Below are 11,368 nucleotides of genomic sequence, written 5' to 3' on the forward strand. Positions count from 1 at the left end.
TTGCTGTGATGATGAAAAATTTAGTTTGCAACAAATCTGATTTCAGATTTGTAGTGGAGCTCTTTATTAAAACTTTTGGTTTAGACCTGGTGATACAAGCGCACATACACATGATTACTGTGACGTGGGGATGTCAAAGCTAAATCCGGTTCCCTGCAGCGCCTCTTGGACGATCTTATCGAGCCTTGCCGCCGCCTTGCCGCCATCTCCGGCGTCATGTGGTTGCTCCGGTCGCCGGCGACCCCCTTCCTGACGGAGGAACCGTCCGAGACACGCTGCTCCCCCGTCTTTTCACCACTCTGGTTCACCTCAAGCTCGTTTAGCTTCTCCACGCCGCAGAGCTCCAAGATGGCGTCCACGACGCCGGCCTTCTCCTCCGCGTCAGAGAACGCGCACCCCAGGAACTCCGCCAGCCTCCTGAGATTGCCCTGCGGGTCTCGCAGCATCTCCTCATACCTGAGGAACAGCACCTTGCGTGGCCTTCTCCGGCTCTCCTCCCAATGCTCGAGTGCATTGCGCCAGTAAGGGCCCCCGCCGTTGCGGCCCTGGCAGAACAAATCGAAGACCTCGTCGAACCGAGCCCCCTCGGGGTCCGGGATGCACGCGCGCAAGGACCGCCACCAGGAGACCACCACGTCCTTGGGGTCCCGGCAGATGTAGACGATCCGGCACCTGGAGCCGTCGCCGGCGATGCGCTCCGGCAGCAGGGACAGCGGGAAGTGGGTGAAGAAGATGCGCGGGGACGGGCAGGACTCGAGGATGCCTCGCGCGACGTCGTTCGGCTGCCGAAACAGCGTCTTGACGGACAGGACGCAGGCGTGCGGGCTTTGGCGGCGCAGCGGGTGGTCGTGGGAGGACGGCGGGTGCGCGCCGCGGTGCACGGTGGCGAAGGCGAGCGCCGAGAGCCACGTGGTGCTGGACTTGGGGCAGCTCACCAGGAAGACGTCCGTGGGCTTGGCCTCGAAGCGGCGGCGGGCTGCCGCCAGGGCCAGCAGGTTGCTCTCCGGGAGCCAGTACCCGCGGTACTGCCGCCTCTGCGAGCCGGGGAACGGCAGCAGGAACCGCTTCTCGACCGGCAGCGAGGGGATGAGCTCGGCAAGGTTGTCGGCGTCCTCGTTTCGCGGCGTCACCGAGGCAGCTACGCTTGGCTTCTTGCTCTGGTACATGCGCCATCGCTTGTGCCTAAGGAGCAATTGAGTGGTGGATGTCTGAAGAGGAAGTGCCAAGGAAGGAGCAAGCTGGACATAAATAACTGAAGGCGTGCATGCAAACTTGCAGTTGCAGAGTCACTACCGTCCTTTTCATATTCAATAAAGAAAGAGCAGTTGTAGCGGAGTCTCTTTCACTCATCTTTCTCGTGTTTCATTTTTTTACAGAGGCTAGAAAGGCGTGGAAGTGGACATCTCTCCTCTATCGTGTTATCAGGGCATCTCCAACGGCCGTCCCTCAAATCGCCCGTAGACATCCGGACTGACACGTTGAAAGTTCAGAGCCAAAGTCTGAACTGACAGCGCGGGTCTTTCGAACGATTGGATTTTTTCATCTTTTGCCTGCGTTCCCACCACGAATGCCAGCAACCAAACGTGAAAATAACCATCATTGAAGTATGTTTCAAGTACATTTGGCATTCATCCATCTGTGATTAGTTCCTCCAAAATGGCTGAGAATGGTCTGTTAGTAATTGTGGCCTGGTTGATTCTGTCAATGGCACCCACCTTCATCCAAACTTTCCTCGCGCGACTGCAATCACTTCCCTACCCTCGTTACAAACTTGGCAGATCACTGGACAGTTCATACTCAGTTGGTACTGCACATATACCCTTTGTAGGTGGCTAGAGTAGACACAATCTTATCTCCTTGGAATATATCATCAAATATCCAGCCAAAGATAAGTCCATACTCCATACTCAGCTGGTACTGCGCATATACCATGTTATCACAACCAGCTGGACGCACAGATTGTTCGCTTGGCTGTGTTCTTCTTTCAGTGCCCAAAATTAAATCAGGTGCAGTGCAGCACACGCAGGGCCCTGAAGACTGAAGTGGAAATGGCCACCTGAAATACGTGGCTTCGACATTCAAGTGCGCATAAAAGTTGGCTATCCACCATGAATGAAACTATTAAGTACATGATCATCTTCCCAGCTAGCTAGCTAGGTTCTGGGATCACATAATTATAACTATCAGCTTCGTTACAAAGTTCTGAACAAAAGAAATGGTCGACGAGGGCGTTATGTCGCAGCTCCCACGACCTGCAGTTCAGATACTCCCTCTGTAAACTAATATAAAAGCGTTTAGATCACTAAAATAGTAATCTAAACGCTCTTATATTAGTTTACGGAGGGAGTACTTTCCACCATTTTTAAGGTCGTGTTTGGGTTCCCGTTTTTCTTTTAAATACACTTGTAAGTAATACACGTCTCGGCCCGTCGTTTCATTTCCAAACGTAAACTGCTCAGCGGCCGGTAAATATGCGGGTGTAAGTTAAATACATCAATTCCAGACGCGCCCTAAGGCTGTCCTATGATTTAGATTGAGAGGGATATGCAAACAGCTATATGTTCGGAACTGTCGGGACCTCGTGTCCTCGACGTCTGAAGAACAACTAAAGCTGTCCTCTGAAGAACGACAGGCGCCCCAAGATTCAGTTAAGTGATGGCCAGGATAGTCTGGAAGAAGTTGAATTCTAGCAATCAAGCGGTGCAAATAACATGGATAAAGCATGTAAGCATCATATAAGAAAACGAGGGCGTAGGGTGCAGGACGCCGATCCATGTGTTGGGCCGTGGAAGGCGCGAGACACGAGCGTACCGTACGTATAGCGAGACATATGCGTGGCTTAGGTGAGTGATATGTATCGCTCACTGCGAGCTACAAGCATCAAGTCGCCCGCGTCGCTCATGCCAGATGGGCTTACCCTAGTAAGCTCATGTCTATCTTTTTTAGTTTTTTCTTATTTTTTCGGTCGGTTAATTTATATTTGACAAGAAAAAGCAAGAATACATAATGTTTTATTAATTTAAAAATAACGTGAATTCAAAATTTTCTTGTGAATTCCAAAATATTCTTTAATTCGTAAAATGTTTCTAAATTCAAAAAATGTTCCCAAATTCAAAATAAGTGGGAATTACAGAAAAGTTTGAGAATTCAAAAATTGTTCACGAATTTGAACAAAGTGAGCAAAAATAAACAATGTTCATGTATTATAAAAAAGTTTGTGAGTTCAAGCATTGTTCACGAATTCTGAACATGTTTTGGAAACACGAATGAATATTGAAAATTTTAAATATTATAAGAAATTCTGAACATTTTTTGAAAACCCAAATGTTTTTTCAAATTGTGGACACCTTTTTAAAATGTGAACAAACTTTGAAATTTGTGAACATTATTTGAAATTGTGAATATTTTTAAGTTTTGAACAGTTTTTTAAAAGGAAGACATTTTAAAAATTGTGAATTTTTTTAAAAAAACTTGAACTAATTTTGAAATCTTGAACAATATTTTTTTAAAGAATGAACATTTTATGAAAATTCAAACAACCTTTTGGATTTGTTTCTCGGCTCAATGTTGGTCGATGGGGTTAGGTACAAATTCAGAATTGAGTGGGTGATCCCTAAACAATTGATTGATCGTATGTCGAAAATCATCCTCTTTTTGCAGCAATTGAAGCCACTGGTGCAGATGAAGGACATACAGGCGTTGGAGCTCACGGTTAACAAGATCGTACTAATGTACTCACAACCCAAACCCCTATGAATCCGAGATTTGTCGATGCCGCATGTTCCCATTTTGGTATGTTCCGTGAACATGTAATAACTAAACTTGTGTGTGTGTTGGTTGTGGTGGTTTCATTAATTTAAAGTTGAGCTCTGCTTGAGCCTTTTGTTCTAAATTACATTGTTCCCCTGGCCCATAATTAAGCAATAATATCATGATCAAAGCATCATGATAAAATTTCCCCTAAAAAGTAACTGCAACAAATTAATTTGCCTTTAGGAATATACTAATTCAGTTCTCCAATCTTTCACCATTTTATTCATGCCCAAGATGACTCACCTGATTAGAATAATAACCAAGAAAACCAATTAACATCACAACAACAAGCCACAATATCAATTGATTGATAGATCTACTTTTCCTCGAAGGCTGGAATCATCACCGACATCGGCGGCGTGGCTATTGTATCCTTCTCTTCATGCACCCCTTTCTCCTCAGTGTTGGCAGTAGCCTGTAGATCTTTTGCGATTGCGAGGTGGATGTGGGTGATCTGTTCGAGGCCAGAGAACATGTCGTCGGGGCAGTCGCAAGACTCCATGAAGGCATCGAGCGAGTGCTCGAAGTCTTGCTGTGTCTTCGCACAGTCGGGCTTGCGAGTGGCCGCGACGGTAGCGATGACAAGCGCGGCATAGGCAACAGCGTTGACACCCACAAACTTGGCCATTGGAGATGGAAGAGGTTACTCTAGATCTTACCGCACCGATTTTTGTTGGGCGAGCTCGGTATCACTTTCTTATATATAGCTCCTCTTAATAATTCCTATTTAATTTACCGATCACTATGTATCTCTTGGTATGAGTAAGAGTAGTTGTTAGTATCTTTCTGTATATATTGAGAATCATATCATTGATTTGTTATGTGCAAGGATTTATTGTTGTGTATTGACGACAAAGATTTTGCACCGAAAAGATTTATGTCGTTCCACGAAAGCAATACCCTCCAGAAAGTGACACGTCATCATGGGTTTGGTGCAAGGGATCCACGGTGATGTGAATTAAATTACAACCGGCGGAGTATATTGTAGTGTGCACCACATAATATGTAAGTAACTACATGGATATAATAGATGGGTTTTGTCACATATACCATCGATGTAGACATTCATTGTGATAATCCTTGGTAGGGTGTGCACAGACTCAAGAAAAATGTGTCGGTAAAGGATAGGGATGTCGACTAGTAGGGGTTTAATAGGTGTCTAGAAAGAGTTAACCTTTTTTGTTAAGTTTAGGAATTCCGAAATTATGTGTGCTCTAAAAATAAGTGAATCACCCTAAATGACTAGATACAACTAGCAAGAAAGATAAACAATATTAACTAAACAAGGAATGGTCAAGTAATATGATTAACCAAAGGGGGATAGAAACGAAGTGATTTATCCCCAAGCTCATGCTCATGTCCTTTGGGGGTGGGGAGGGGTTATAATCTCCGCTGGAAAGGCTTGGGTCACAATGCTTCCCAACTACAATGAATGTTTAGATTACTTCTCCTTGAGCTTGATACGTCTCCAACGTATCTATAATTTATGAAGTATTCATGCCATGTTTACAACAATTTTATATGGTTTTGGTATGATTTGGTTAGAACTAACCTAGACTAACGCTGTTTTCAACATTAGCACACCTATCTATACTATCAACTAAATCTATGGAGGGAGGAGGGGCTGTGGAGGGAGGAGGGGCTATTGATGGAGGAGGGGCGGCTAGAGGAGGGAGGAGCAGGGGGAGGGATGAGGGGAGGAGGAAAGGCAGCTAGAGGAGGGAGGAGTGGGGCGGAGGAGGGAGGAGGGGCATCTAGAGGAGGGAGGAGGGAGGAGGGAGGAGGAAGAGGAGAAGGAGGAGGCTTACCGAGGCCGGAGGATGGCGGGGACACCGGCAGCAATGCGGCGATGGTGGCGGCAATGCGTCGACGAGGGCGATGTCAGGAGGAGGACGACCGCGACGGTGTGACAGTGAGACATGAGAGTGAGGAAACGGGCGGGTGCGCGGGGGGATAATGCCGGATTAGCAGTAACCCGCACTATTGCTAAACTACCTAGCAGTAGCGTGTTTCAACGGAAAGCGCTACTACTACACTTAGCCTGGCAGCAACGGTGGGGCAATTTTAGTAGTAGCGCTCTTTGTCCTTGCCGCGCTACTGCTATGTCTATAGCAGTAGCGCCTTCTGTGGACCCGCGCTACTGCTAAGTAGCAGTAGCGCCTCAATTTATACAGCGCTACTGCTAAGGTTCTGTGTATAAGGTTTTCCCTACTAGTGTTACTGCCCTTCCGACGATGCGCGAGTAGTTTACCACAAACCTACGGGTCCATAGTTAGTAGCTAGATGGCTTCTTCTCTCTATTTGATCTTCAATACAATGTTCTCCTTGATGATCTTGGAAGTTTATCCGATGTAATCACTTTTTTGCGGTGTGTTTGTTGGGATCCGATGAATTGTGAGTTTATGAACAGATTATCCATGAATATTATTTGAGTTTTCTCTGAACTCTTTTATGCATGATGGTTACAGCTTCATATTTCTCTCCGGTCTATTGATTTGGTTTGGCCACCTATATTGATTTATCTTGCAATGGGAGAGGTGCTTTGTAATGGGTTCGATCTTGCGGTGCTCAATCCTAGTGACAGAAGGATACATGACACTTATGTATCGTTGCTATTAAGGGTAAAAAGATGGGGTTTATTCATGCGTGAGTTTACTTTGTCTATATCATGTTATCTTGCTTAAGGCATTACTCCGTTCTTTATGAAGTTAATACTCTGGATGCATGCTCGACATCGGTCGATGTGTGGAATAATAGTAGTAGATGCAGGCAAGAGTCGGTCTACTTGTGTCGGACGTGATGACTATATACATGATAATTGCCTTGGATATCGTCATGCTTATTTTCTTTTCTATCAATTGCCCAACAGTAATTTCATTACCCACCATATGCTATTTTTCAAGAGAGAAGCCTCTGGTGAAAACTATGGCCCCGTGGTCTACTTTATCATATATTAAAAATCCTAGAAATACCTTGCTGCAATTTTCTTCTCTTTTGTTTATTTTATTTTTTATTTTTGTTCGATCTATCTATCTATCACCATACAATTTAATCTTGCAATTAACTGTCAAGTGATTGACAACCCCTTGTTCGCGTTGGGTGCAAGGATTTTTTATCCACTACAGGAATCAGGTAATTTGCCGTCTGTGTCCCACAGACGGCAAAGATTGAAATCATGACGGCAAAGTGTGTCGCCAAAGAGTAAGTCAGCAAAAACTGTTTTGCCGTCAGCTTTTCATCTAGCAGGAGGCAAAGATTTGGCCGACAGCCAAACTGTCTTTGCCGCCAGCCGAACAAATAACAAACGGCCAAGAAAATGGTCTTTGCCATCAACCAAAAATGCATCTTTGTCGTCAACCTGAGACATCACAGACAGACGGCAAAGAATCTTTTTTATTTATAAAAAAACCTAAATCAGAAGTCCAATTTCAGACGCTGGATGGTCAAAGGTGTAGACAAAACCGTAACTTGTTTTCTTTTGATATTCGTTCGTTTGGGCTGTGTTCAAGTTGTCTGACAATCATCTTATGTATACGTAAAAAAGTTTCATTACAGAGTGATTACAGACAGTGTCGAACAAAAAAAAGATTACAGAGGGTGGCCGGCACGGCACGGCGATGTCCGACTCAGCCAGAGGTGGATCGCGCGGCCAGCAATGGCCGGCACGGCATGGAACACGGAGGCCGTGGAGGCACGATGCGTCGCGCGTGAGGCCGACGAGGGCGAAGGGCCGGGGCCGATGGGGGACGGGGCAGGGGTAGCAGAGGCCTGCAAGAGCGAATGGGACAGGGCCTAGGACGACGGAGGCCTGCGGGGGCGAAGGGGACGACGGGGCACAGAAGCATGCGCGCGGGGGTGCTATGGCAAGGAGGCCTGCGTGGGGCTGTGGCGAGGAGGCCTGCATGGGCGCCGGGGCGTGAGGCCGGGGGTCTCCGGCGCTGGGGCGTGAGGCCGGGACCAACGGTGCTGGGGCGAAGCGGGAAGAGGCAGGGCCAACTGTCGACGAGATGGCCAGAGGAAGGCCGAGGCACCGGCGCCGGGGTGCTCTGGCTTGGGAGCACGAGCGGCAGGTTCGTGAGAGAGAGAGGCAGATGCGTACGAGTGATGGTTCATGTGGGTGGAGAGAGCGGGCAGGTACGGTCGTGGCTTGTGGGCGGGGCGGGTAGGATCATGGGGGCACGTGCGTCATGGGTCAGTGGGTTGGGTGGGGCCGTATGTTCGGTGGCCCTGAGTGGGTGGGATGTCCGTCTAAGATGTTACCAAGTCATCCTTCCGTGTGATCGACCCGTGTGGTGTGCTTCCTCTTTGCTGTCTGCGAAAACAAACACACACAGCAAAAAGCCCACTTTGCCGTGTGCGAAAAAAATACAGAGGGCAAAGAATCTCTGCCGTCTGCCAGAACAAACACAGACGGCTTTGTTCTAGCAGACGGCAAAGTGAGCTCTTTGTCATCTGTGTTCTTTTCACAAACGACAAAGTCTATTTTGCCATTAGTTTTTCTTTACCGTCTGCTGATTATGGCAAACCCTTTCTTTTCCGTCTGCAAAAACCTCATGGCAAAGATGGCCCCTGACGACAAATTAGTTGTTTCCCGTAGTGATTTTGTGTCCTTGTGCTGTTAATTAACGAGTTGTTGCATGATTCTCCTACTGGATTGATAACCTTGGTTTCATGACTGAGGAAAATACTTATCTCTATTGTACTGCATCATCCCCTCCTCTTCGGGGAAATCCCAACGCAGCTCACAAGTAGCAGGAAGAATTTCTGGCGCCGTTGTCGGGGAGACATCATCAACATCTAGCAAGTACCTACGCATAAGCTTTCATCTCTTTGCATTTATTTTATGGGTTAATTATCCTTTTGCCCTCAGTGGTGTCCATGTGCTCAGTTTTGCCCTCAGATGCGAATCGTGCTTAGTTTTACCCCTAGTCCGTGCGCACCAACTCGTCCCGTGAACTCTGCCGTCTCCATCAGGTCAACCTTTTGACTTGGCCCTTACAGGTGGGACCAGGCGGCAGAGACGCCCTAGATGATCAGACCGTTGCACGCGTTGCTTGTGGGACCCAGCAGAGAGCCGTTGAGTAGAGAGCCGTTGCGGGTGTGCTATATAAGCGGGCGACAGACAGCTGCGGTGACCACGGCGACAGAGAGCACGGCGGTGACCACAGCGAGAGAGAGAGAGCGGCGGTGGGAAGCTAGCTGTGGAGGGCGCGGCGGCGTTGAGATCCCCTTCGGTTCCGAGCTCCATGTCTTCCTCAAGCTCCCGCGCCACCTCGCGGATGCAGAACCGGGCGCGGGTGGACATGCATGTCTTCGTCTGTCCGCGATGCCGGGCGGCCGTTGATCGGAGGGTTTCTCACACACCGAGGAACCAGAATCGTCCGTTCTATGCGTGCAGCAAGAATGGGGTAAGAATCGGGGCAATTGCACCATTTTTGTGGTCAGGATCTTTGAGCAATGGGTTGATCTGTTTGGTGTTCATGCAGGTGAAATGCTTCTTTCTTTGGGTCGATGCTCTGGCCAAGACTCTGATGAATGAACTGCAAGAAGAGCATGAAGAATGGTTGTGCATGCTGCCACGAACGGCAGTGGCTGCAGCACAAGCTCCGGAAGAAGAGATGGAGGGCGAAGCACGCACTGACAGAGAGCTAGCTGTTGAGATTAGGATGTTGAAGAAGAAGGTTAGGAAGCTTGAAGATCAAGCACAAATACCAATACCCATTTGCAATTACTTCTGGGCATTTGTAGGTATGGTAATCGCACTGGTTGTAATGTTGAAATTGTATGGAAAGGCATGAATTATGGAGGAATTTGTAAGCTTGAAATTGTATGAGAAATTCACCTAGTTTAAATGTTGAAAAAAAAGAGAAGAAGTGACCAACATTTAAATATGTTGAAAAAAGGGAGAAGAAATGAGGAATTCATAAACTTTTGACCAATGAAATGCAGCTCTCTGCTCTGCCTTTCTGTAAAAAAATAAAGGTTCCTCTGTGGGCCAAATTCAGAGCGTAGAGCCAAGTGCAGGCTAGACTAATGGGCCAACTGCATCCAATTAGGCCCATTCGGGGGTTCTCTTGCGAGTTTCTATGTTTTCTGTTCTGAGTTAATTTAGGCGGTAAATCATAATGCTGAAACTTTTTGTGGAAGCTAATTGAATTATTCCAGAGCCAAACAGTTAAGTTTAGAAATTGTTTTGGAGCTGTTAAATATTTAATAGCAGTTTAATTACTCCAATTCAAATACACCGTGATTTAAATCAAAGACCAAAATGTCATGGAAAATGTGCCTCAGCTCTGGTAGAGGTTTACACCTGGTGCCAAAATTAAGGAACATTTTTTAAGGGCATTACAATGAGAAAAAAATAATTTGTCTAAAAAATGAAGGGTGGAAAATGCACAAAAAATTGGTGCGGCTGGGGACTCAAACCCAGGACCGTGTGGGTTTGTGGCGTTTAGGGCTGCGCTGGTAACCGCTAGGAGAGATGGAAAGACTTTGACATGGGTAGGGAAGGAAGGTATACATAGTGAGACAGTGAATGTTTGCACACGCGTGAGAGTGGTTTTCCTTTGTTTTGCACTGAAATTTTGGAGGGTTGGAAACGTATGTTTGCACTGCCACATGATTTTGGTTAGAGTGGCACTTGGTTTAGGATTTAAAGGGAATAAATTTGCATGTTAGTTCATGACTTGGTTTTTTTTTGAATGAAAGAGAGGGCTTCTCACCCCCTCCGATTTTCATTAATGAAAACCACAAGTTCTCGAACTTCATGGCTTGGTTTAGGGAAGAAATGATATGTTTGGGCACGGACATTTTTAACACACATAATAACTTGGATAGATAAGATGCAACACACCGCACCCTTACATTAGGCAATAATAACTTGGACCCATAAGTTCATGGACACGACACGACACGACATGGCACGCACGACATAGAAAAGCAACAAAATAAAAATGATAAAACTAAAACATGACGAGCTTGACTCCGGGCTCGCACCCCTTCTTGAACATCTTCATGTTGACCTCCTTCTTCCACCTTGGCCGCGCGCCCCTTCAACACTGTGTTCAACTTCACACCTCCTCCCCGTCGTCGTAGGGAAGGGAGTGCATCTGGCCTGGAGTGGGGAAGATGCTCTCGTAGTTGGTGTAGATGTTGCACACCGTGAAGAAGATGGCCTCACAGCCGCACCAAAAGACTTGGCCGAGGAGCTCGTGCGCGTCAAACGGGTTGGTGAAGGTGACCGTGAGCAATAGGAGGATGCCGCCACGGCCACGAACCTCGTTGAGGGTGAACATCCTAGGCGAGCCCCGTGGGAGGTGGGCATAGCCGGCTCTGAGGAAGGCACGGGTGAGTTCGACGGACCCCCTCCACCTTGAAGTCGCCCACACACGGAGCTCCCTCTCTACGAGCACGCCCGGTGGGTAGCGCAGCTCTGGCACGACATGCGGACGATTGAAGGTCGGCCTGTTGAACTGCATCTTCACTTGGTCGCTTGGAGTGGGCTCGGTCGCTTGGGTGTTTGAAGTTGGAGAGAATGGATCGGATCTGGCTTGTG

General features: G+C 47.3%; 1 pseudogene; it reads right to left on the reverse strand.

Annotated features, from left to right (window-relative positions):
- Positions 1-19: 19 nt before the first annotated feature.
- LOC109780153 (cytosolic sulfotransferase 5-like) lies at positions 20-1,216 on the reverse strand (annotated as a pseudogene).
- Positions 1,217-11,368: the final 10,152 nt, after the last annotated feature.

This window comes from Aegilops tauschii, chromosome 1 (assembly GCF_002575655.3).
Source record: "Aegilops tauschii subsp. strangulata cultivar AL8/78 chromosome 1, Aet v6.0, whole genome shotgun sequence".
Taxonomy (NCBI): Eukaryota; Viridiplantae; Streptophyta; class Magnoliopsida; order Poales; family Poaceae; genus Aegilops; species Aegilops tauschii.